The sequence below is a fragment of the Typopeltis vanoorti genome, chromosome 23, assembly GCF_054136105.1.
Source record: "Typopeltis vanoorti isolate ZY-2024b chromosome 23, IOZ_Tvanoo_1.0, whole genome shotgun sequence".
NCBI lineage: Eukaryota > Metazoa > Arthropoda > Arachnida > Uropygi > Thelyphonidae > Typopeltis > Typopeltis vanoorti.
In genome coordinates, this window is record NC_143571.1 from 60,827,579 (window position 1) to 60,852,245 (window position 24,667).

At 36.6% G+C, this 24,667-nt stretch overlaps 1 protein-coding gene across 1 annotated transcript in view; it reads right to left on the reverse strand.

Annotated features, from left to right (window-relative positions):
* grp (serine/threonine-protein kinase grp) overlaps window positions 1-16,280 on the reverse strand; it is a 207,825-nt gene extending 191,545 nt beyond the window's left edge. The window contains exon 1 of the mRNA XM_090412954.1: window positions 16,058-16,280. The gene's annotated coding sequence lies outside the window, so the exon portion shown is untranslated. The remainder of the gene's footprint in view (window positions 1-16,057) is intronic.
* Window positions 16,281-24,667: the final 8,387 nt, after the last annotated feature.

A 24,667-nucleotide genomic window follows, 5' to 3' on the forward strand; every position in this document is an offset into this window, starting at 1 on the left:
AATTCAACGATAACAAGTAAAATGACTAGACCTCGGCAAACGAGCATTCTTCGATTAACAACTGGATCCATATCCATTACTTGCTGCTTAAGTGATTCTAAACTGCAAAATATTCCATCCAGTTTTTTGATTGTTATCTCCTTTGGGACCTCATCTTCACATTCCATTTGTTTGTTGTCTTCATATGAGCATTGTTGTTCAACTTCAAGAATATAGTTGTCAATGAAATTTTTTGAAATTGAATCCAATAATTAAGATGGTACAACATGACAAATTTCATGCCAGCTGGGGCGTCGCCTGGTTAAACAAGGTCCCCCATTGTTTTTGCCAAGGAACCAGGGCGAACAGCGAAAAGTCAGCTACTGGAACAAATCTGAAAACAAACCCCAACTCAATATCACCAGAGTTAAAGATCGGTACCATCAACATAAGAAGCCTGAATGGCAAAGAAATGGAGCTAGCTGAGGAATTAGATAAGTATCAGATCGACATAATAGGGATGACTGAAACAAAAAAAAGACAAAAACTGGCGAGATCTTTCTGAGCAATAAATACAAAATGTTATATTCAGGCAATGACAATCAAGGAAAAGAAGGAGTAGCCATAGTATTCAACACAAAATACGAGGCTAATCTTCTTGAATGGCAGTCAGTCTCAAGTAGAGTAATGTGGGCAAATATGAGAATGGGGAACTGGACAATGAGACTTATTTGTGCCTATGGTCCCAGAAGGTTCTACTAAGTAGAAGTGGAGGAATTTTTTTGAGTCTTTAGAGAAAGCAACTGATACAATGAAAAATTGGTCCTTGTTGGGGATCTAAATAGCAGAGTAGGAAATGATCGTCAGACATACAAAAATATTTTTGGAAAATTTGGAGAAAAGAGCAAAGTTATTAATAATGGCAAATACCTGTTGGATTTCTGCTAAGGACATGGACTAGTTATTACTAACACCATGTTCCAACATAAAAATGTGCACAAATTCACATGGAGAGAAGAGGCATTACTCCCAAAATTCAATGAGGACAGGCATGCTCATATAGTAACCAACTTTCTTTGTATTATATAAAATATCTTTTTTTCTTTGATGATCTGCCTTCATACCGTTTTTTTTTTTCTCTCTTCTAAATTGCATTATGTGATGTTTTGCAGTTTTTTGTTACTATTTCCTTTAGCTTTAACTTTGGTTTTGTCTGCTTATAAGTAGTTGATATTGTTATCAGAGAAAAGCCCATCTCCATGATTTGTACAGGTACTGTATGCAATATCACAGTAGTTACTTCAGTCAGGAATATTGTGATATTCATCTTCCAAGTTTACTCCTATGCACTATAAACATGTTTCATATCAATACTGTAGATGTCCCGCTACTCCCCACCCCCCTTTCTTCAAATACAAAAATGAATAAAACCACTATTCCATATATTTAGTGTACCTCTGTAATGATAGCCAAAATACTAATAAAATTAAGCCTTCAGATTCATGACACTGTCAAATTAGAAACTAATCTGCTTTCCTAAATACAAACTCCATCCTTTAGAGCAGTGGTTCCCAAACTTTTTCCACTTGTGTATCCTTTTAAAGGCATTTCTATAAATTGTACCCCTTGTTTTTAAAATAGTTGTATTTAAATACTGATACTTGTTTCATAACTAACGCTTTGCATTTTGTTTACTTGTTTTTCCACCATTACTGATTATTTTTCGTACCCCTTAACGTCCCAGCACATACCCCCAGGGGTACATGTACCACCAGTTGGTAACTGATGCTCTCAAAGATGGAATTAGTGTTTAGTAAAGGAATGCACGAGTCCCTGTAACTTAGGGAACTATGGGCAGACTGGTAGATCTGTTAACATCTGAACTGGAGAACAAAAAATACATTCACTACCATCATTATAGCAAGTCAGGACTGGTAGATGAAACTTTGGACACTTCCAATTTTTACTAATTAGTTCTAATTTAGAACTGAGTGGTTCTTTTATAATTACCCTTGTTTTTAATTTCTGTTCATATTTGCATGTGAAAATTACTACACATCTATTGGAGTTTGAGTAATTGCTTTTGGAGATCATTTTCTGCAAATAATTTTTTTTTTCCCCAAATCACAAAAAGTGGAAAGAGGGCAAAATTGTTCCATTTCATAAAAGGGATGATAAGACAACTTTTGAATTGTAGACCAATCCGTTTTGTCTGGAGTTGTGGTAAAAGTGTTGAAGACTGGCAAGAACCAGGATTCATAATTGGGTTGATGACTACATTCTCTTTGAAGGACAGCATGGATTTGCTAAAGGAAAAAATTTTATCTATTTCATGTGAGAGGAGCATTGGACAAAGGGAAAGCATACATGGTGGTATATTTGGATTTTACTGAAAGCTTTGATTGTTGCAAACTGGAACAGATTGGATTGGAGCTTGGCATCTGATGATTATCAGCAAGTTGTATGGATATTCTGAAGGAGGAAGGTTTAATGTCCAACTACTGTTTAATTTGTATGTAAATGATATTGAGAAGGGCTTGAAACTGATATGCAGATAGTGCGAAGTTGGGAAGAACTATGAGAAGTACAATGGATATTTGTTGCCTTACAAGGAGACTTGAATAGGCTTTCTGAATGGACAAATGAGTCCAGTTTAAGGTTTTAAAGTTTAGAAGCACAGATGAGGGTGTAGAGTATAAGACTGGCAATATCTTAGAGATGAGGGATTTGTGGATAGGAATCTGAAATTTCAGTGACAATTTTGTTAAAATTGTGAGGTTAGCAGTGCATTATGGGAATGATTCAGAGAACACCGACATCCAGAAGTAAGGATATTATGGTTTCTTTGTATAAGGATGTGGTCAGACTGCAATCACCAGGCAAAAGCTGATGATTGCAGTCTGACCATCCATAGTGATGCCACTACCCTAATCCAATGTGCTTTGCTCATGAGAAAAGAGACACAAACATAAATAACACATTTTTATTTACTTCCATTTATGCATTCATGAGCTCTACTGTTCAATATGCTGCCTGCTGCCCTTCCTGGTATGCCACAAACTGCATCCTTTGCACAGTGTGTTCAACAGCAGAATGCAGCTGGTCAGGGCTGATGTTGCACACATGCTCTGTTATGCTGTCTTTCAGTGCTGAAAAGTTATCAGGATGATTCAGATAAACCCTCAATCAGAAGTTGCAAGAAGTCAGATCAGGTGGCCATGTAGTGAGAAATTCATTCCTGATCACTCTGGCTTTTGTGAAATGATCTCAAAGAACCTGCTGTACGGATCTACCAATGTATGGAGGTGTCCTATCCTGCATGAAAATTACCGAATCCATGCACAGGTGCTGCTGTAGCAGTGTCACAACAAAAATTGTTTATCATATTACCATTGCCTCTTGGCAGTAACTGAGCAGTTCACAGGACCTGACTGAATGTCCTCAAAGAATAATGGTCTAATGATAAAAGAAGCTGTAAACCTGCACCATTTAATAACTTCAGGTGCATACAAAGGAATTTGTTGGATTGCATGTGGATTTTGTGTAGCCCATAGCTGGCAGTTGTGACTATTCGCAGCTCTGAGATGAAAGTAAGCCTCATCTCTCCACAAAATTATCGATGGTTATGTAGCATCCAACTCCATTCGAGCAAGAAATGTTAAAGCGAGCGTCATCTTTCAAAGTCCTGTTGGTGCAACTCCTGTGTCAGGCTGATCTTGAATGGGTAGAAATCCAGTCTTCCATAGAATTTTCCAGACAGTTATGTAAGGCATAGCATATGTGATGATGCAGTACATTCACTGCAGGAGCCTTCTCCACAATGGCACTAGCAACTTCGTTCACTTGAACTGATTGGTTTGTAACCTTTGCTAAGTTTAACTCCTTATAATTCCATTTCTTCAAAAGGACTAAATCATTTTTTGCAGTGCACATGGAGATAGTGGACATTGTCGTTGTTTCGTTTGTTTAGGTGATGAAATTGGAGAGTGCAGCAACAGCATTACAATTGTTTAGGTAGTACAGCTTAATGAGCAAATCACATTGGTTCAGTGTTAGTGGCATTGTTGTGGATGGTATTGCAACCAGAATGAAGGGAAAAATGTCCATCTTTTTAAACCCTTTTGACACCTGCTAAGTTGTGTAATTTGCAAATTCTATGCATTTGGTGTTTATAACATCCCCTGATGGTGAATTTTGGAACTTTTTTAAAGTCCTTAAACATGGATACTTCAATTTTGATCACCCAATGTGTGCACGCACACAAAATTAATGTGTAATAAGATATTAGAATACAAAAATAGGAAGAAAATCACCATTAATAATGAGATCAGAAAAGGTAATTTATTTAATATGATCATGGATTAAATAATAATTTAAGAAAGCAGAAATTACATGGAATAAAAGTTCAACCAAATTTAAAGTTTCTATGATATGCAGATGATATAGCATTATTTGACCTTGCTAATGAACTTCATGAACTAATCACATAATCAGTACACAAGTTGCTCGAGGCCAAAAATAGGAAACTCTATGCTGTTATCCTGAACTTTCCGACAGAAAACGGCAAATCCCTAAAAGACATCGGCAAACTTGCAGGAGAATGCAATTTTGATCCAAGAAACATCGTCACATGCCATCATATCGGACCCATAAACAAACAGGACGGAACAAACTATCCAAGTCTCATGAAAGTGGCCTGCGACTCACCAATAAACAACCAAATTCATAACGGCAATCAACAACAAACAAAAGGACACTTGCCCCAGTCGCTCATACGTGCTCAATCTGATTTAACCTTTGCCCAGAGAGAGAGAGAACAAAAGACGCCAACTCTGAAAACAACTAGAAGAAAAACACCAAATTGGAGACAACAGTTGGGTAATAGACTACAAACAATCCAAACTAGTACAAAAACCAAGTGAGGCAGTAGCCACCAAGAACACCAGCATGTAGGCATGCATAGGAAACGTGCAGGATCCTTGGGGTCAAATCCATGCTTCACAGAACCTTGCATATCCACTTCAACATCCGTGGCCTCAACTCTAATCTCAACAGCATCCACTACCACCTACTCTTTTTAACCGAAACTCAAATCTCACCTTAAACAAATCACCAGTCTTAAACAAATTAATATATTAAGATTTTTTTAAAATCTTAAAGTCATATTTCATTCTTTATAGTACAAATGGATTTTTTTTATATTATTAAATAAAATCATTGTTCTGGCATATTTATATGATAATGTGTACTTGCATAATAAAATAATATATCATGTACATACAAACGCATTTATTTTTTAACTAATTTTTTCCCTTTACTTAAATTGATGCTAAAGAGTATACTTGTTTATTTATATGCATAAATATTTTTCATATTTGATTTCATTAATTAACAAGATATTCTTCCATTTAAAATTTCCATAAATGTTTCTAACTTTCAGGGGGGCCCGCTTTTCCATTTCGCACAGGGTCCCGCAAAATGTAGAAACGGGCCTGCAGGTATTTGCCATTATTAGCTTTGCTCTTTTCTCCAAATTTTCCCAATATATTTTTGTATGTCTGACAATCATTTCCTACTCTGCTATTTAGATCACAACAAGGACCAACTTTTCCTTTTTCATTGTGTCAGTTGCTTTCTCTAAAACCTCAAAATATTTCTCCACTTCTACCTTAGTAGAACCTTCTGTGGTACCATAGACACAAATAAGTCTCATTGTCCAGTTCCCCATTCTTATATTTGCCCACATCACTCTACTTGAGACTGCCTGCCATTCAAGAAGATTAGCCTCTTATTCAGTGTTGAATACTATGGCTACTCCTTTTCCTTGATTTTCATTGCCTGAATATAACATTTTGGATTTATTGCTTAGAAAGATCTTGCCAGTTTTTGCCTTTTTTTGTTTCAGTCATTCCTATTATATCAATCTGGTACTTATTCAATTCCTCAGCTAGCTCCATTTCTTTGCCATTCAGACTTATGTTAATAGTACCAATCTTGAACTCTGGTGATGTTGATTTAGGGGTCAGTTTTAGTATTTGTTTCAGTAGCTGACTTTTCACTGTTTGCCCTGGTTTGCTGCAAAAAACAACAGAGGCCTTGTTTAACCGGGCGATGCTCCAGCTGGCATAGAATTCTATTGTTGCACCATCATTTTTCATTTTGGTTTAAGGCAATAAGAATACAATTTGGTCAGCTAAATCCCAAATTGCCAGCCCATCCTAGTTTGTTCAGTATCCAGGTAGATATCTAACAGGGTGCACCACAAAGCCCTGATCGGTTCTCTGCATTCCTTTAAAGGCTTTCCATCACCCTGGAGATGGAAAGTATAATGAGAATAGTATGCACTGGAAAATAAGCTGAATGAATATAGGGCATGTAATTATTATGGGGTATATCAACTATAAGAACATAGATTGGAAGGAGGAGGAGAGGACACATGGGAAGAAGGGATACAGTTACTAAAGGAATAATTACCCAAGGCAACATGTGATGGAATATACTAGAGGTTTGGGAGTGCTAGATCTAGCAATCGCATCAGAGAATTTGTCTATAACCATTAGCACCATGTTGCCAACTACTGGCGAGGGTGATCATACGGTCTTGACCTGGGAAGGTGATAAATGTGTGGAATTTTCAGTTAAGAGGGGGTAAATGTGGAATTACAGGGCTGTTAAGTATTACAAGCTTAGGAGATTGCTTGCTCAGTGCCATGGCACATGAAACTGCAAAGGCTGGATGTTGATCATGAGAAGTGGTAAGAAGTGTTTGAGGAAAGTGATGGCAGACTGAATACTTAAGAGTCAGGAGAATAAATCAAGTGAGTTAAAATGGATGAATAACATTAAGCTGGAATTACAAAAAAAAAAAAAATTGTGGAGGGAGAGACCAGAAGGGTAACCAATGCATGAAAGTCAAAAGCAAAGTATGAAAGAAAATTAGCAATGCAGGCTAAACAGAAACCCCAATGGTTCTTGCAATATGTTGCAAATAAAAAGGAAGAATGTTTATGGCAAAATTATTTTAATGAATGCCACTGGTAATGAGGTAACCAAATTACTCAAAATAGAATTACTATGTGAACTCTTTGCAAGAGTATCATCTATATAGAGAATACAGTAACGAGAGAGGCAAAAGGTTTATATGGAAACTGATAAACTGGAGAGAGGTGCAAAGCACATTACAGAACCTTCATGTGAATTCAGCTATGGGATTAAATGGTATACCAGCTTGAGGTTTACATAAAAGGTATTAGGGAATTATCAGTGCTTTTGGCCATGCTGTTTAATCCACGTCTTGACTCTGAATTAGTCCAGAAGATAGTAAGAGGAAGAAAAGAGTTTCAAAAAAGAGGCTCCAGGATTAGTACAGCAAATTACCGCTATGGGATTAAATGGTATACCAGCTTGAGGTTTACATAAAAGGTATTAGGGAATTATCAGTGCTTTTGGCCATGCTGTTTAATCCACGTCTTGACTCTGAATTAGTCCAGAAGATAGTAAGAGGAAGAAAAGAGTTTCATTGCATAAAAGAGGCTCCAGGATTAGTACAGCAAATTACCGACCAAACAGCAATATCAGATGTCGTCAAGAGCGAAATAAGAGGAATAAACAGAAATGGGATATTGTATGGGGGAGCAACATGGTTTTGTGAAGGGTAGGTCATGCCTCAGAAACTTGCTCATGTTTTATAATACAGTGACAGCCATGTCGGATAAAATATAATAGGTTTACAGTTATACTGCTGAATTTTATGAGAGCCTTTACAGGAAACTGTATGGAATTCTAATCAATAAACTGCAGCACATGGGGATAGACATAAAGTTGGTAAAGTGATAAGAGGATGGTTGATGGAGAGATATCATTGAGTAGTTTATTCAGGAGTAGAGTTCAGAAGAAGGCCAGTGACTAGTGGCATGCCATAGGGCTCTATTCTTGAACCACTACTATTTAATTTGTACATTAATGATATAGAAAAGGGTCCGAGATGAACCGTTCAGTTGTTTTCCAATGATGCAAAATTGGATAGAGCAATAGTTAATATAGACGACGTTCAAGCTTTACAGGATGATTTGGATAGACAGGCAGTCTAAGCAAAGAAGAATGAATGTCAGTTTAATGTGGCAAAGTGTAAGGTTATGCAATTTGGGGACGAAAAGATTACTAGCTGTACACCGCATTGATAGAAAAGTACTCCAAGAAACTGACAAAGCCAGAGATTTGAGATAGTTGGTAAGGCAATATCATATTAAAAATGAAGATATTAGAAAAGAACTTGACATTGTAAGCATCTAGTAATGTGTTAACAGAGCTAATCTCAGGTGGTATAGTCATTTAAACAGAATGGAAAAAGGAAAGATTAGTAAAACAAGTGTTCTCTGCCAGGTTGACAGGAAAAGGACCCAGAGGAAGACCAAGATATAGGCGATTGATATAGTAAAAAGGTGCCTTGGAAGACAGAAATATAAAATCTGATAATGTTGGAGTTCTTGACAGATAACAGATTGATTTGGAGGAAAACTGTTCAGAGGAAGATAGCAATGATGTAAATTTTTCATATAGTACTATCATAATATCCTGTACTGGTAAGGAGTTAAAGGTTAGAAAGCACATTAGAAAAAGTGGCTAAAGCAGCTCAGACTATTTGCTTACTGAAACATACTTTGATGAGCAGAGACAAGTTAGGCTGTTATTCCTCTTTATCAAGCCTTGATAAAATCCTGTCTTGACTACTGTAGACAAATCTTATCACCTGCCTTACTTGGCAATGAGGAAGAGGTGGAAAGGATCCAGAAGTGAGCAACTAAGGTGGTAGCAAGATTACAGAATGAACCTTACAAGAACAGGTTGAAGATTTGTGGATTACAGAAATTGGCTGACAAGCAGAAAAAAAAAAAAGGCGATATGTTTGAGACATATGAATTACTGATAGGTTTTTAATATTTGTCAGTAATAATAATTACTGACAAGATTAATACAGAGGAAATTTTTCAGAACAGGTCTGGTGGTAGGAGAAATACAACCATTCTTGGAAACTGAGTAAGAGTGTAGTTAGCAAGGGTGTTAGAAATATTTTTTTTCTTGGAGAGTAGCAAATGAGTGAAATAGGTTGTCAAAGTCTGTTGTGGGTGCCACGACTGTGAACAAGTTCAAATCAAAGTATGATAGATACTGCACACGTGTTCAATAGTACTTGACCTAATGTTTAGGGTTTCCTCGATGAGTAAGAACTCCATAAAATAGCCATAATAATAAAATTATCTACAAAGCTCCGCAGACCAGATCTGAACAATCCAGCTTCCTACTTGACATTTTGGAGTCCATACTTGTTATCTGCTTCTGCATTTTTTTATCTGAATTTATTGAGCTGTTGCAAGACAAATTCCTGAAGCAGCATGTGATAAAAGGAACTCTAGGTCAAGAGTGTTAGATTTGATTAGTGTCAGAGGGTATTTCAGTTAAAGAAAACTATTCTGCCTCTGGTTGGTTACAGTGATCAATCAGTACTCACTTGGAAAGCAACTAAATTTTATGGATGTTCCATTCAGAAAAGTCACATGCTGAACCACAAAATCAGGAAGTTATGACCAACTGAGGAGCATACAGAGTTCAGCAGAGTTGTATCGGTTGCTAGATGAGAAGAATATATACATTGCATGGGAAGCATTTTAAGAAGTACTTAAATGATAAAATATCAGAATTTGTCCAGAGAGTTTAAAGAATAAATAGGGTAGGATGTGTAATCAATATTAAGCAAGAAATTCGTAAGAAATGGATGATGTGGAAGGAATACCATGTGCCTAAAGAGATCATCATACCTATCAAGGATTTAGGCCTAGAGTCTGTTCCGGCCTTAGAAGTCATCGTTGAATGTTCTAAGAGTACATCCTGGTTTTCTTTTTCCTATTGGCTTGTACTTTAAGGCTTGTTTTGGTAATCTTTCTGTTTTCATTCTTTGAAAATGTTCTATTTATGTTTATTTTTTTTAATTCCTGATTTAATTCTTTCATAATTTCTTCGTTTCTTTTGTGATCAAATAGAGTATACTTTGGAGTTTTTCTCATGAACTTCATTTCAGCTGCAATCAATCTTTGTCTTTGTTTTATTGTCCATATTTCACTCCTATACAATGACTGGTAGGGTTAATTTATTGTATACTTTTAGTCTAGTTTGGTTTAAATAGAGTTCATTACACCTGTTATTTTTAAATATTTTGCAATTTTTAGGTTTATAATCTTTTTTTCATTTTCATATCTAATCATACATCCTAGGTAGTTAAATGAATTCACCTGTTCTAAAATCTTGTTAGATATTACCGTTTTAGTTCTTACTGGATCTTGTCCTTTAACCACCCAACTGGCCAATATGAATATATACGTCCAGATAAATCTGGATACAATTCTGTAACACCTATTGAATAACATGGATAAGTGCAAGTTGGTCTCACTATTTCATCCACCTCTGCTGGTAGAGAGGTTAAAGGCCATAGTTTGATTTTTCTGTTTGTATCATTCCATAATCTTTGGCTATCTCATTTAGATTTAAAATAGCTTTCTATAAATTATCTTCAGAATTTGTAATTATTATTTGGTCATCAGCAAGAAGGAGAGCATTTAAGTTCACAGTAGATGAAAGTTTAATACCTTGATAGAAATTTTATTATTTCATTCAGGTAAATATTAAAAAGAGTTGCTGAGAGTCCAACATCCCTGTTGGACTCTCATATATGATAGCTCATAATTTAAAATCATTTGTATTTGATTATTTTCATTATATACTTATGATAGCTTTTAAGATATTATCTGGTATTTGTCTTTCTTTTAATATGTTAAATAAAATGCTTCTTTCAACTTTGTTGAATGCTTTTCAAAGTCAATAAATGTAATATACCTGGCACCTCCAGATTTTTACTGGCCTGGTTAGCCAAGTGGTTAGTGTATCTGCTCTCTAGTCAAAAGGCTGTGGGTTCGAATCCTGCTGTGGGCATGGATGTTTGTGAAAATACTAGTGGTAGTTGGCGGTAGATGGTGTAGATCAAGGATTCTCAACCTATGGTACGTGACCTTACTGGTACATCTAATATCTTGAATTAAATAGCGATATGCCACTGGAAGAGGTTGAGAACCGCTGGTGTAGATGATGAAAGTAGTTGGTGGATTGAGTGGGGGAGGCGGAGAGTTGTAAAGTAGGTGTCCTCCCTCGATGAGTCTAGACTCCCTGGAGGTGTTGTAATAATAATAAATCTGTTACTAAATTGTATTCTCTTCTTTTCTCTATTAGGCAAAAGGCCAGGTCTGTACATGATTTTCCTTTTCTAAATCCATTTCATTAGTTTGTTATTTAAAATTCTGCTATATATTTTGTAACAGGAATTTAGTATACTTAAACTTCTATAATTTTTAGGGTCACAATTGCTTGCTTGCTTCCATTCTACTGGGGGATTACCAGTTGAATAATTTTATTTAAAAATGATAGTCTCTTTGAACCTTGTTCCTATATATTCATACAGTTCTGAAACTAGCTTATCTTCTCCAGGTGATTTTCCATTTATTGTTTCTTTCAGGCTGATTTCTAATTCATCTAAGGATGATGTACATTATGAAAATTATAAGCAGCAGGTGAGTCAAGAAGAGTAACAACTGTTGAACAGAAAGTTTGAGTAGGAAAAGGAACTGGCTCTATAAGCTAAAGACAACTCACAAGAATTCTATCTACCTACCTATATGCTATAAGTAAATGAAAGAATAACTCTTCTGAATGCAGATGGCCTGAGGGTGACAGATGTAGAAGAGGTTGTTCAACTAATGGGTGTCCATTTTGCTAAAAGCTATCAACTTAATATAAGCAAGATCCTCTGGTAGAATTTTCCTTGCACAAAGCCAGTATAAAAGTAACAAAGTAACAAAGCCGTGCAGAGTTGTGAATGATTGGAATGCCTTGCCTGAGAGTGTGGTGTCTGCAAGGAGTTTGAATGTGTTTAAGACCCGGTATGATGAGATGTGTGTGAGATAAAAGGACCTCCTAGATGAGTCTTTGACTCCATGAGGTCTTGTATAATAATAATAATAATAATAATAATAATAATAAAAAACCTCACTCCAACACACTGACATAAATGTGTCAGTTTTGATGTCTCCTCATTCACCAATGTACCACTCAAAGATACCTTAGACCTCCTCCAGGCCAAATTTCCTCCTAATATCTCAGCCTAATATATCAAGAAAAATTCTACAAACAAATAGAGAGGACAGCCATGGGTTCTCCACTCTCTCCGCCCCTGGCCAACACTTCTGTATGAAGACTTTTGAAGCCTTAAACTCACCCTCCCCCACATACACCAAGTGTTTGGCAATGCCATGTAGATTATATTTGCTATCTGGCCACATGGCTTGGATACACTCCATAACTTCTTAACACACTTAATCAACACCCCAGAATCCAGTTTACCTTGGAAAAGGAAAACAATAACAATCTCCCTTTCCTAGATACTATGATTACATGCCAGCCTGATAGATCCCTGGCTTTCTCTGTTTACAGGAAAGCTACACATACAGATAGGTACATCGATCAGCAATAGCACCCCTCCCCTCCCAACAATATGGGATTATGAAAACCCTATATAACAGGGCAAAATTAATCTGTTCAGATAACAATGCCCTAACTACTGAACTTAACCATATTCTTAACACCTTAGTAGACAATGGCCACAACCCCCCCCCCAAAAAAAATAAACCAATTAACCACAACTACCCTCTCCCCCTTTATAACAGATTACTCTAAATCTATCACTATTCCTTATATCCAGGGTACTTCTTAAAAGCTAACAAAAATCTTAAAGAAAATATGACCTGACAACTTGTTACAAACCATATAAAAAATTGTCATCTCTCATTTGCTCCAAAGACCAGCCACTTCCCCTAGACCTACCTGGAGTATACCAGGATATCTGAACATAAGGACTTTATCCGGTTTCACCAATACAGCCACTCGGGACTTGCTGAGTATGATTTGGACACCCACCACAAAATAGCTGGAAGAAAGCCACTTTACAACACTGTAGCAAGTATAAATATGAGATTATTATTCCTGGAATCAACCTTAGCTCTAAAAAAAAAAAAAAACTCCCAAACCAAACAAATTTGGATGCATGAGACCACCCCAAATATGGGAAGCTTGCATTCTAAGAAAATCAGCCCAACAGCCAAGACAACCCAATTGAGCCCACTAAGGAGCACCTTTAGGACCAACTTCAGTTGTTTTCTTCAGCCATATTTGCTTAGTATTAATGCCTTCATGCAAATATTATTTTGTGATCCCTGAAGACTGTAATTTAACATTATTGAAATATAGGAAGTATTAAATTTTTTTAAATTAATATTCTAGTATAAGTCATCTTTTCCTAAAAATCTGACAGCTATGTATTATCAACATATAAGTTTATCTACAAGAATGACTATTCCTTTGACCAGGCAATATCATTTGAGTCTCAGAAGAGGGAAGATTCTGCAGGAATGGAAAGAACGTATGATAATCCTTTTGCACAAGTGTGGTGCAAAGAGTGATCTATCCAACTAACGACCAATCAGCATCTCAGGAGTGGGTGAAGATTTTGGAAAAATTGGTTAGGGGTGCACATTCAGAAATAGGTTGCCAGTGAATCTCTACTTTGCAATGAACAGGATGGGTTTACTAAGCAAAGATCATGTTTTAGCAACTTGCTCACATTCTATAATAATGTTACCATTGAACTAGACAAGGAGAATGGACATACCATGATACTTTTGGATTTCTGCTAAGGTTTTTGAGAGAACTCGGCATGGAAAACTGTTGCATAAATTGGTGAATATTGGTTTGGATTATAAAATATTAGCATGGATGAGAAGATGGCTTCCTGACATATACAGGGGATGTGAATCTGCAAGATTTAAAGGTAACTAGTGGTGTACCACAAGGATTGTAGTATACCACTAGTTACCTTAAATTCCTTGGTCCACTGTTATTCAATCTGTACATTAATGATATTGGAAAGGATTTGACAGGTGACATACAGCTATTTGTTGATGATGCAAAGATAGATAGGGTAATCAGTACGTGATGATTTAAATAGACCTGAATTGTGGACATGTGAAAATGGCAGTAACTGACAAGTCATGCACTTTGGCATGATTAGATAACTAATACAACATATTAGATTGGTGGGATTATGCTAGAAGCAACGGAATTGAAAATACAACTCAAAAGATAATTGCAATGCTGAAATGAACTAACATGCAAAGATAAGGATGTCATTTTTACCTCTTACAAGGACTCAGACTATTGTGTGCAGTTCTGGTCTCTGTTACGATTCTGATACAGTGCAGAGTGTGTTAAAAATGGTATCAGGATTGTGGAATACTGATTATGAAGATAGACTGAGAATTTGTATACTTCAGACACCAGCAAACAGGAGAAATGATATGAGTGAGACTTACAAACTTCTGAAAGACTCATGCAAGATTTCAGCTGATGGAATTTTTTTTGTTTTATGGAGAGTGGAGAAAGAACAAGAGGGCATTCTTGAAGCTGAGAATGAATGCTGCTAAGAAATGAGTGAAGGCCAGATTTTTCTCTCATTGAGTAGTAGTGCACGACTGGAATGAATGTCATTGTGTGCAAGCAGTTTGAATGAATTCAAGAATAAGTAGAATAGCTGAGGCATGTAGCCTCCCTCGATGAGTCCCTGAAGGTCTCTCTCTTAATAACAATAATTATCACCAACATAACCAGGTGACCAAATCTATACACAGAAATAGAAATGTAATGTGACCTGATTAATGCTTTGTACAGTGGACTTATCACCATATGCATCAGAGTTCTCCTTCAACACAAATGTAAGGCTTCAGTTCTCGATCCACTTTGATTTTAGTTGAAATCCTTATATAAGGAATTCTGTTAATGATATTTTGAATACATACTGCTCATTTTTTAATTTTAACAAGTGCTTTGACCAAGCGAATTCAAGTTTCATACTCGGCTTAAATGCGAATCGTGTATCAGCCAAGCATTTCAATTTTATAAATAGAATGTCACACATAGAGGTTCCTCCTGTGCTGTTTAAATACCATGTCTTGCTTACAAATAACATTAACAATTATAGGCTAGCCAACTACTGTTGTAACCAGCATTTTGATAGTAGTGTTTAGCTTATTTGGGGTGTCATCAGAAGTTATTCTAGAAAATATGGACTGAAGAACATGAAAATGCTTATTTACTGTTAACTTGCAAGTTTCAATCCAAATAATCATGCCTAAATAACTGCAGTTGTTTATTCAGATCAACGTGTTCTGGTACATTTAAAATGCCAATTTTTGTTTAGCATGACCTTTTAAAAAATAAATACAATAAAACAAAACATTGTTAAGCTTTCCAGGGAGTCAAGAACACATAGAGTATATATCATTCCTCCCTGCTGTACTCACCACTTCAAAAATGAATTGTTCCACTCACTATTCTGCAAGATCAAAATCTTGCTCGTACTTCTTTCTTAACCGCACACGAACTTAAATTTCCAGGGATGGATGCCCCTGAATTCTTTCTCGCCTTCCGCAGAAAGAAAAATTTCATTACACGATATCCTATAACACCCAGTCAATAATTTATGGACCTCCATCATATGACCGCACCGTCTCCTGTTTACCAGTGTCGCAGTCTGCATACTCAATCTACATTTCATACGATATAGGACTTCATAACTCTGAATTCTTTGCAATCTTTTCCACACCTCCTTTACCCCTTCTGAACCCATTTTGCTCCAAGAGCACCACGTGGTTATTATTGAGTCCCTTTTGAAGTCAAAGCCTAACTGTGAAGCATCGTTTAGTAAAACATAACGACAATCGCATATTATCAAACACAGCAAAGCATAGGACAAACCGTGTCATCTGGCAAAGTATTCTTTGAAATATTATTAATGTCAATAATATACTGCAATGCAGACGGCCAATACTTCTATCTCTAATCATGGGAGGAATCATTCATGTGAGTTCATATACAAAAGCGGTCTCTACAGAAATGTGATTAGTAAATACATGACTTTGACTTACCAATTTCAAAGCAAATTTATAAACACAGTTCCATAAAAAAAACCGTACATCTAATAAAAAAATATCGGAAGGAGATTGATTCCAGCAGCATAGGTTCTATATATACATGTACAAATTAAAGCAATAGTAAAATATAAAAACGCGCAAGCTGTTGTCGTAACATCTCATTTAAATACTGAACCATTTAAACGACGAAAAAAAAAACACTCCCGCCAAATGAATAAACCCATGTGCTTCCGTATATCTCAGCGCATGCTCATAAGACTTTTCCAGAATTGCTATTCCCTCTAGTAACATATCTAATACTGATCTTAATTTTTTTTTGTTTTCTATTAATTATGTACCTTTCAAATACAGCATAATGGTAGATAGGTATTTCTTGTACAACATTGAATGCAGTGACGTAATTTTTTTGCAATCTTTTGCTTAAATTTAGAAATGGTAACGCTAGTGAGTATATATATATATATATATATAAAGAAATACCAAAAAGTCAAGTTTGCACCTGCACGTATTGCAAGTCTAGGCAACTCGTGGTAAAGGTGGAATAAGCTCTGGTCACTATTTCTTAATATTTACCCTTAATACAAAGCCCATCTCCTTGAGGAGATGTATGATGCTATGCATTAAAGACAAGGGGCCACTACCCAGACCGATTTCGACCTTTATTGAGGTCTCATCAGTGGGACCCAAGCTTAGAAATACCAAGGTTAAGTAATACAAAGCAATAAATAGACAAACGCGCAACTAGTTTCGTATTCTTAGAAGACTTCATCGGATGCATTACATTAAAAAGAGAAATACAAAAAACATCGCAAAAGAAAGCTATAAATTAAAATGCCAACGTATTACTGACATATGAAGGCATTCTGGATGCTACCATCTTTCTAATGTTGAAAATAATATTCTTAATAAAGATTTTAATTTTGTTATGTCCCCGAAATCTATTCCAGAAGATATGTTATTTACAAAGAGCTACATGTTTCCTTCCACCTCAAAAAAGCTGATTTACTTCGTATGAAATACATCCTCATAACTGATTATGCAAAACCTCCTACATAATGTCTCTTTCACAGAACGTTAAGCAGTGAAAAAACTACATGATTATAAAGATATAATAATTCTTCCTGCAGATAAAAGTAACTTGACTGTCATCCTAGATACTGACGAATATAATAACAAAATGTGGCAATTGCCACAAACACATGCTTACTTTATTCATGACAGAGATCCAGTTAGTGTACACCACAACAGTACTAACAACCCTCTCAAAACCACTACAAAATTTTCCAGAAATTTACGATCGTCTCTTCGCTCACCTTTCATCCTACGAATATTTGGCAGACCAAAAATTCACAAAGAAAATACACCACTAAGACCCATTGTAGAAAGCATTGATTCTCCTACATATTTATTATTAATAGTAATATTTTTTTTATTATTACGTGCAATCCTAGGAGTCCTTAAACTCATCGATGGAGACCCTAAACACAGGGCCGGTTTTATCATTACGCAAACCAAGGCAATCGCCTAGGGGCGATAAGACTTTAGGGGATTATGTTTATGTGAGTATCACAAAATATATAGAAAGAGACAATGTATAGGGGCGCCTAAATTTTCTTTGCCTAGGGGCATCAGATACTCTCGGATCGGCCCTGCCTAAACATCATTTCAAGAACTATTCATCATTGATACTTTGCCTTGAACTCATTCACAGTCATGGCACCCAAAACACACTCTGGCAACTTATTCCACTCATTCACTACTCTCCAAGTAAAAAACCTAGTTCTAACACCCTTGCTAACTATGCTTTCTCAGTTTCCATGGATGGCCCCTAGTTCTCCCACCACCAGACCTGTTCTAAAACATTTCCTCTAAATTAATCTTGAAAAACCGCTCAGTAATTTGAATGCCTCAATCATATCACTCCTATCAGCCAAATTCTGTAACCCACAAATATTCAACCTGTTCTTGCAAGGTTCATTTCATAGGTTCATTACATTTACATCATGTGTGTTCATTATTGCTCTACCCAACTTTGCATCATTGGCAAAAAACTGAACAGTTTCTCCCAGATCCATTCCAATATCATTAATGAACAAATTAAATAGCAGTGGTCCAATAACAGTACTCTGTGGCACACCACTAATCACAGGCCTTCTTTTGGACTGTACTCCTGAATAAACTACTCTCTGATATGTCTCCATCAACCACCCTCTTATCTATCTCACCAACTCTATATCATCCCCATGTGGTGCAGTTTAGTGATTAGAATTCCATGTGGTATCCTGTCAAAGGCCTTAGCAGAGCCCAGCGATATCACTGTAAACCCATGACCATTATCCAATTAAGAAATCACTGTATTATAAAACGTGAGGAAGTTACTGAGGCAGGACCCACCCTTCATAAAACAATGTTGCCTCCACACAATATCCCACTTCTATCCACCTATTCCTGTATTTTGCTTTTGACCAACTTCTCCAATACCTGATATGCTGATCGGTCGGAAATTTGCAACAGCAGTCTTGGAGCCTCCTTTATGCATTGGAACTATTTTCCCCTCTTTCCAGCCCTCTCCTCTCCTCTCCTCTCTCCAATCAATGGTACCATATTTAAATCCTCCATAATAATCCCCTGTCCTCCATTCATTGATTCTATTTACCGATGCATGCTATCTCCATCATGTATATCCTCCCCTAGTCTATAGCAGCACTCAACTGCTGACCTCAATCTCACACCAGATAGCCTCAAAATTGCTATTTTCACTATCCTTCAGTTGAACTTCTATTCTCTTTGGCTGCAGTTCATCGGCTGTCATCAGTAACACTCCTTCCCCCATTGTTTTCTATCTATCTTTTCTGAACACACTATATCCTTTACATTCTATTTCACTAACTAAATCATCTTCTGTTAACCATGTCTCACTAATGCCAATAACCTTTGGCGAGGGTGAGCCAACCAAGGCCAAAAATTCCTCCTGCTTGTTCCTAATACTCCTGAAATTAGTGTACATAAAGTGCAAAAGCACCCTAGTCCCACCCCTATCTTGACGCCTTATACTAACTATCCCATTCTGGTTTTGTTATCGTTGGTACTAACTTGATATGGGTATATTATACATATTTGTACACTCAAATGCCTTACTAATATCTGCATATTTACTCAACAGCTACCCCCCCGCTAAAAGCTCTAATTTCCCTGATTCTGCACATCCACTTTCACTTTATTCAGCACAATTTTTCCACTCTCCCAACGCCATATCAATTCAGATGTAAACTGTTCTTCTTGTATAAATCTTTTCACCCGTCAAACTCCTTTCGTCCGTCAGGTGGCTGGTTTGATGATAGGACAGCTTCGAAGGAATCCGAAAGATAAGTTAATTAGTTTTTAAAAAATAGTTATTATTATTATTATTCCTGATACCTCCAAGGAATCCGAAGACTCATCGCGGGAGGACACCTACAACTGTCTCAACCACTACACCGAACCTCTACTACGAATCATCCCCATCAACGCCATCTACCGCCCACCACTACCACAACTAGTATTTTTGCCTGTAAATTGCGTGTGTTCTGGAGGGCCGATTTGTCTGTATACGGGATGAAAAACACGAATTTCCGAGGAGGAAAAACCCTGCTACCTCCGTATGATTGAAAAGATAGAAAAGATAAGAAAGATGGAAAAGATTAGCTATACAGAAAAAATATCAAATCAAGAAGTTTTAAGACGAGTTGGGATGGAAAGAACACTGCTAAAGAATATTATGCAAAGAAAGACTAGATTTGCAGGACATCTTCTGAAAGGTTCTTCGGGACACCTGACAAGAACTGTATTACAAGTGAAAGTTGAGGGGAAGAGAAGACGTGGAAGACCAACTAGAGAGTGGTTTAATGACATCGTGGAATGGACTGGTTTAAGAATGATGGAAGCGACAGACAGAAAGAAATGGAGAGGAGCTGTTCATCTGCTGCAACCCTCTTGCTAGAGGATGCTACCGGACGACGATGACCTCCGTATGAGATCGGCTAACTCACCTTTGATTGAAATCGTCCAGATAAAGATTCCTCCCGTTGCGACGAGAATCGAATTTAGGCCTATTCGAACCGAAGGGCGCAATGTACCATCGTTCTTCCAATTGCGCTACGGAGGCGCTTATAAATAGCGTTATCAGTTTAAAAATTGTGCTAGAATTAGAGTATATTGCGGAGGTAATTAGTGTAGCTTAAAAATTTTGTTTTAAATAGTGTTAATTTACTCTTTTGATAAGATAGAGTGAGATGTTTAGCATGGCATCAGGGCGAAGTAGAGAAATGGCGATCAAATCGATCCTCATCATTGTTTAAAGAATTTAATCAAAAGGAATTCGTCCAGAGTAAGGTCTGTGGAATGTCTACTTTGGAGAGCAGCTGGAGTTTGTTTTAAGAGCAACAGTGGTATAAAAGTGTCATGAAAGCGAGGATCAAAATGTGTCTCAGCTAAAATGTTATATCAGGCTCAACCTCTCTTTCCGTAAGAATTATGAAGATTTTGTTTCGAGTGACGAAGACTTAATATTCAAAAATATGAAATTATTATACGGGCACCTCCAAGAAGTCTAAAGACTCATCGCAAAAGACCCAATCTATCTACACAATCTACCATATCTCTCCTTGAAAACATTGACAGTGCACTCACAACTGACTCAGTCAACCTGTTCCATTTATTCACAACTCTCCAAGCAAAAAATCTAGTCCTCACTCCTACTACTCTCCACACCTTTATTCAACTTCCAGGGATTGCCACTTGTTCTGATCGCTCTAGCCAAGTGCTGAAAGATTTTTTCCTGCATCAATCGTATTAAACGAATAATCGTATAAATCGTATAATCGTATAATTTGAAGTAGAAAAAGCCATCAAAGGCTTGAAATGTGGAAAGGCAGCAGGAGTAGATGATATTCGACCAGAAATGCAGAAGTATGGTGGTATAAAGTGGCTGCACTTACAGTGGCTGCACTGCATAGTTCAGAAAGCCTGGACAGAGCGACGAATTCCCGATGATTGGAGTAGAGCTCTCATAGTACCCATATATAAAAAGGGAAATAAAACTGAATGTGAAAATTACAGAGGTATTTCCCTACTAAGTGTTCCTGGCAAGATCTATGCAAGTATACTTGAGAAACGGTTGAGAAGAATTGTAGAAGAAAAGCTTGGTGAAGAACAAGCTGGATTCAGGCCAAATAGTGGCTGTCAGGATCAGATCTTCACTTTAGGACAAATAGTCGAGAAAGCATGGGAATATAACAAATATCTGTATTTAAGTTTTGTCGATTTGGAAAAGGCATATGACAAGGTGCCAAGAGAGAAGCTATTCAATACACTGCAGTTATATGGTGTCAATGGGCATTATATAAAGCAAGACTTAGTCTTTATTTGAGTTGTAAGTCAGCAGTTAGAATTGAAGGAAGTACAGGAAGATGGTTTAATGTTAAATCTGGTGTGAGACAAGGATGTACATTATCCTGTCTGTTATTCATTATCTATATGGATCACATTATGAAGGAGAGTGGTATTAAACCTGATATCAAAATTGGAGATGTTAATGTCAGCTCTTTGCTTTATGCGGATGATGTTATACTTCTAAATAAATCCGCTACAAGTCTGCAAGATTCTCTGAATAAATTGAATAGCTGTTGTAATAGATATGGTATGAGGGTCAGCAATAAAAAGACAAAGACAATGAAAATAGGCAGAATCAGTGAAAATGTCAACTGTGTTGTGAATGGAGAACCTGTGGAACAAGTAAAACATTTCAGCTACTTAGGCACGATTTTTACTGAAGATGGTAAATTAAATATAGAAATAGACAACAGAATCAGCAAAGCTGGTATGGTGGGAAGTCAATTGAATAAATTCATATGGAATAAGAGAGAAATTAGTCGGAACACTAAATTAGCTGTATACAAGACAGTGTTCAAACCAGTTTTAACTTATGGATCTGAGAGCTGGGTCAGAAGTAAAACACTTGACCAAAGACTAGAGACGGCAGATATGAGAGTCCTCAGAAAGATTATTGGCGTGAACAGATGGCATCAATGGCAATATCATATTAAAAATGAGGATATTAGGAAAGAACTTGACATGGTCAGCATCCAGGAATGCATTAGCAGAGCTAATCTCAGGTGGTATGGTCACTTAAATAGAATGGGAGATGAAAGATTACCAAAACAAGTGTTCTCTGCCAGGTTGGCAGGAAAATGACCCAGAGGAAGACCAAGAAATATGTGGATTGATACGGTACAAAGTGCATTTGACGATAGAAATATAAGATCTGATAATGTTGAAGTCTTGACAAGTAACAGACTGATTTGGAGGAAAATTATAGATAGGAAGTTAGTAATGATGTAATTTTTGCATGTAGTACTGTCATATCCTGTACACCCCTTGAGGGTACATGGCAGGAATTTGATGATGATGATGATGATGATCGTATAAAACCCTTTAAGCATATTAAATGTTCCATCATATCCCCATTTTGACTCCTATCAACCAACTTTTGCAATCCACACAATTCTATCTATCTTCATAGAGAACATCCCACACACCACTCACTATCTTGGCCGCTCACCTCTGAATCTTCTAAACCTGCGTCCTAATTCCCAAGAAACCCTGTAGACTAGACATGAGCACAGAAATCTAGATGTGGCATGTCAAGGACTTATAAAGTGGATTAACAACTTCCTTACTGTAGTTGTCGGTGTGTAATTCAATAGCCAAGTAATCTTGACCTACTTTGGAAACATTATCAATATGCCCTCTAAACATTAACTCTTTGTCTACTTCACCCCTAAATCTCTAGCTTCATCTATTTTCTGAAGTACACTTCCATGAATATCTAAAATTAAGACAGAACTGAGATATTTTAATCGGAGTCGGTGAGCAATTTGCGATATGCATTATAATTGTACTTGTGTTGATTGCTGGCTATGTTTAAGAGTTGTAGAGATGTCTAATCCAGACAGCTGGATTAACACCTAAAAGTCATTATTGGGTTTATAATCTAGGAATGCGAGCTTTGAATCTTTGAACATAATGTTTTTGTAGTATTAATTACTGTGTGATATATATTGATTAGTTTTACTTTGTAATGTAGTAGTACAGTGATAATTGAAAGTTCTGTATTCTGTATAATGATCATTATGTTATATAAACATTTTACTCTTATTCATTTGGTTGCCTGTGTCTAACAATCCGATGCACCACTCATAAATTATTCGAATCTAAGTGGGAAATAATTGTTAATTAAGACCACGCCTGCAAACATGGTCGATTATAGAAGGTATTCATAATTGATAACTTAGTATAAAAATAGATTAGAATTAATCACATGCATATCTGAAGGTTCACTTCTTGACTGAGAAGTTTTTCCAATCTAAGGGTTCTGGGTGGTGCAGTAAAAGAAATTAATTTCCCAGAACCTTAAGAGAAGTTAACTTTAGAAAATTTGTTACCAAGGAGTTGGCTTAACCTTGATAGTATCCCTTTGTAGATCAAACTCGCGCACGTGATAATTTAAGGGGCTGAAGTATATAATAGTAAGACAAAGACAGACACATTATAGGCGGGGCCGAGATAGGACAAATTATTCAAGAGATAGTTATGTAAAGGAGTTAAGCCATATTAAGTAAATATTACCTACGAAGATGACACGTTTTATAACAATACCCTCCATAGCAATTTCTTCTTCTGCATCTTGTGCTTGATGATATTACTCATCCATCTAACTGCCGTCTTGTTCCCGATATTTCTAGTATACTTACATAAATAATGCGGCATACCTTTAGGCTTCCACCCATCTTTCTTTCTGAATTGACTATCCTATTCGATAGTTTTGATGAAGAGACTCGATCCCTACTTGGACATTCTCACACTGACTTACCTCATGGGTATCTTCACACAAAGTCACTTGCTTCTATCCTAATTGCTTAAGTTTTCCTGAATTTGAGCTTCAACATGCTCGGTGAACAACGCTCTCTCTAGACACCTAACATCAAAACCATTTAGATGCAGTCTTTCAGCATTCCACAAATCTTTCTTTCCATCAAATACGGACCACAGATCCACAAATCTTACATCATTCTTTCTGCACAAGCCACGAATAGAATCAGCTGGCAACGCCCTTCTCAATTGGGTTCTATCATGACGTGGTAGGACACTTGCAATCTTCATCTTCTCGCTCTTCAGATTTGTCTCTTCTAATAAGTCCTTTACATCCACGTTCACAGAATTATGGCTCGGTTCGATATTATTTCCGTCTTTACTAATGTGCTTAAGGAGAAAATCGATTTTAAAGAATACATTATCAAAAAAAGTTATGTCTCTACTGATCCATTTCTTTAATTCTGGTTGTTTTCTGTTTGAAGTTTTGCTTGACCTTGGCAATCGTTTATCCCCCATACTGGCAAATTTATACTTAGAAACATATGAGCAAAAAGATATCTCTTCATTCCCATTAAGCCTAGGTTATGGAATAGTATAGATGATATTTTCTTAATCAGGAGTTATGAACCTGATTTCTTAAAGGACTTCCAAAACTATCCCAACAGTCAATACTAAATATATATATATATATAA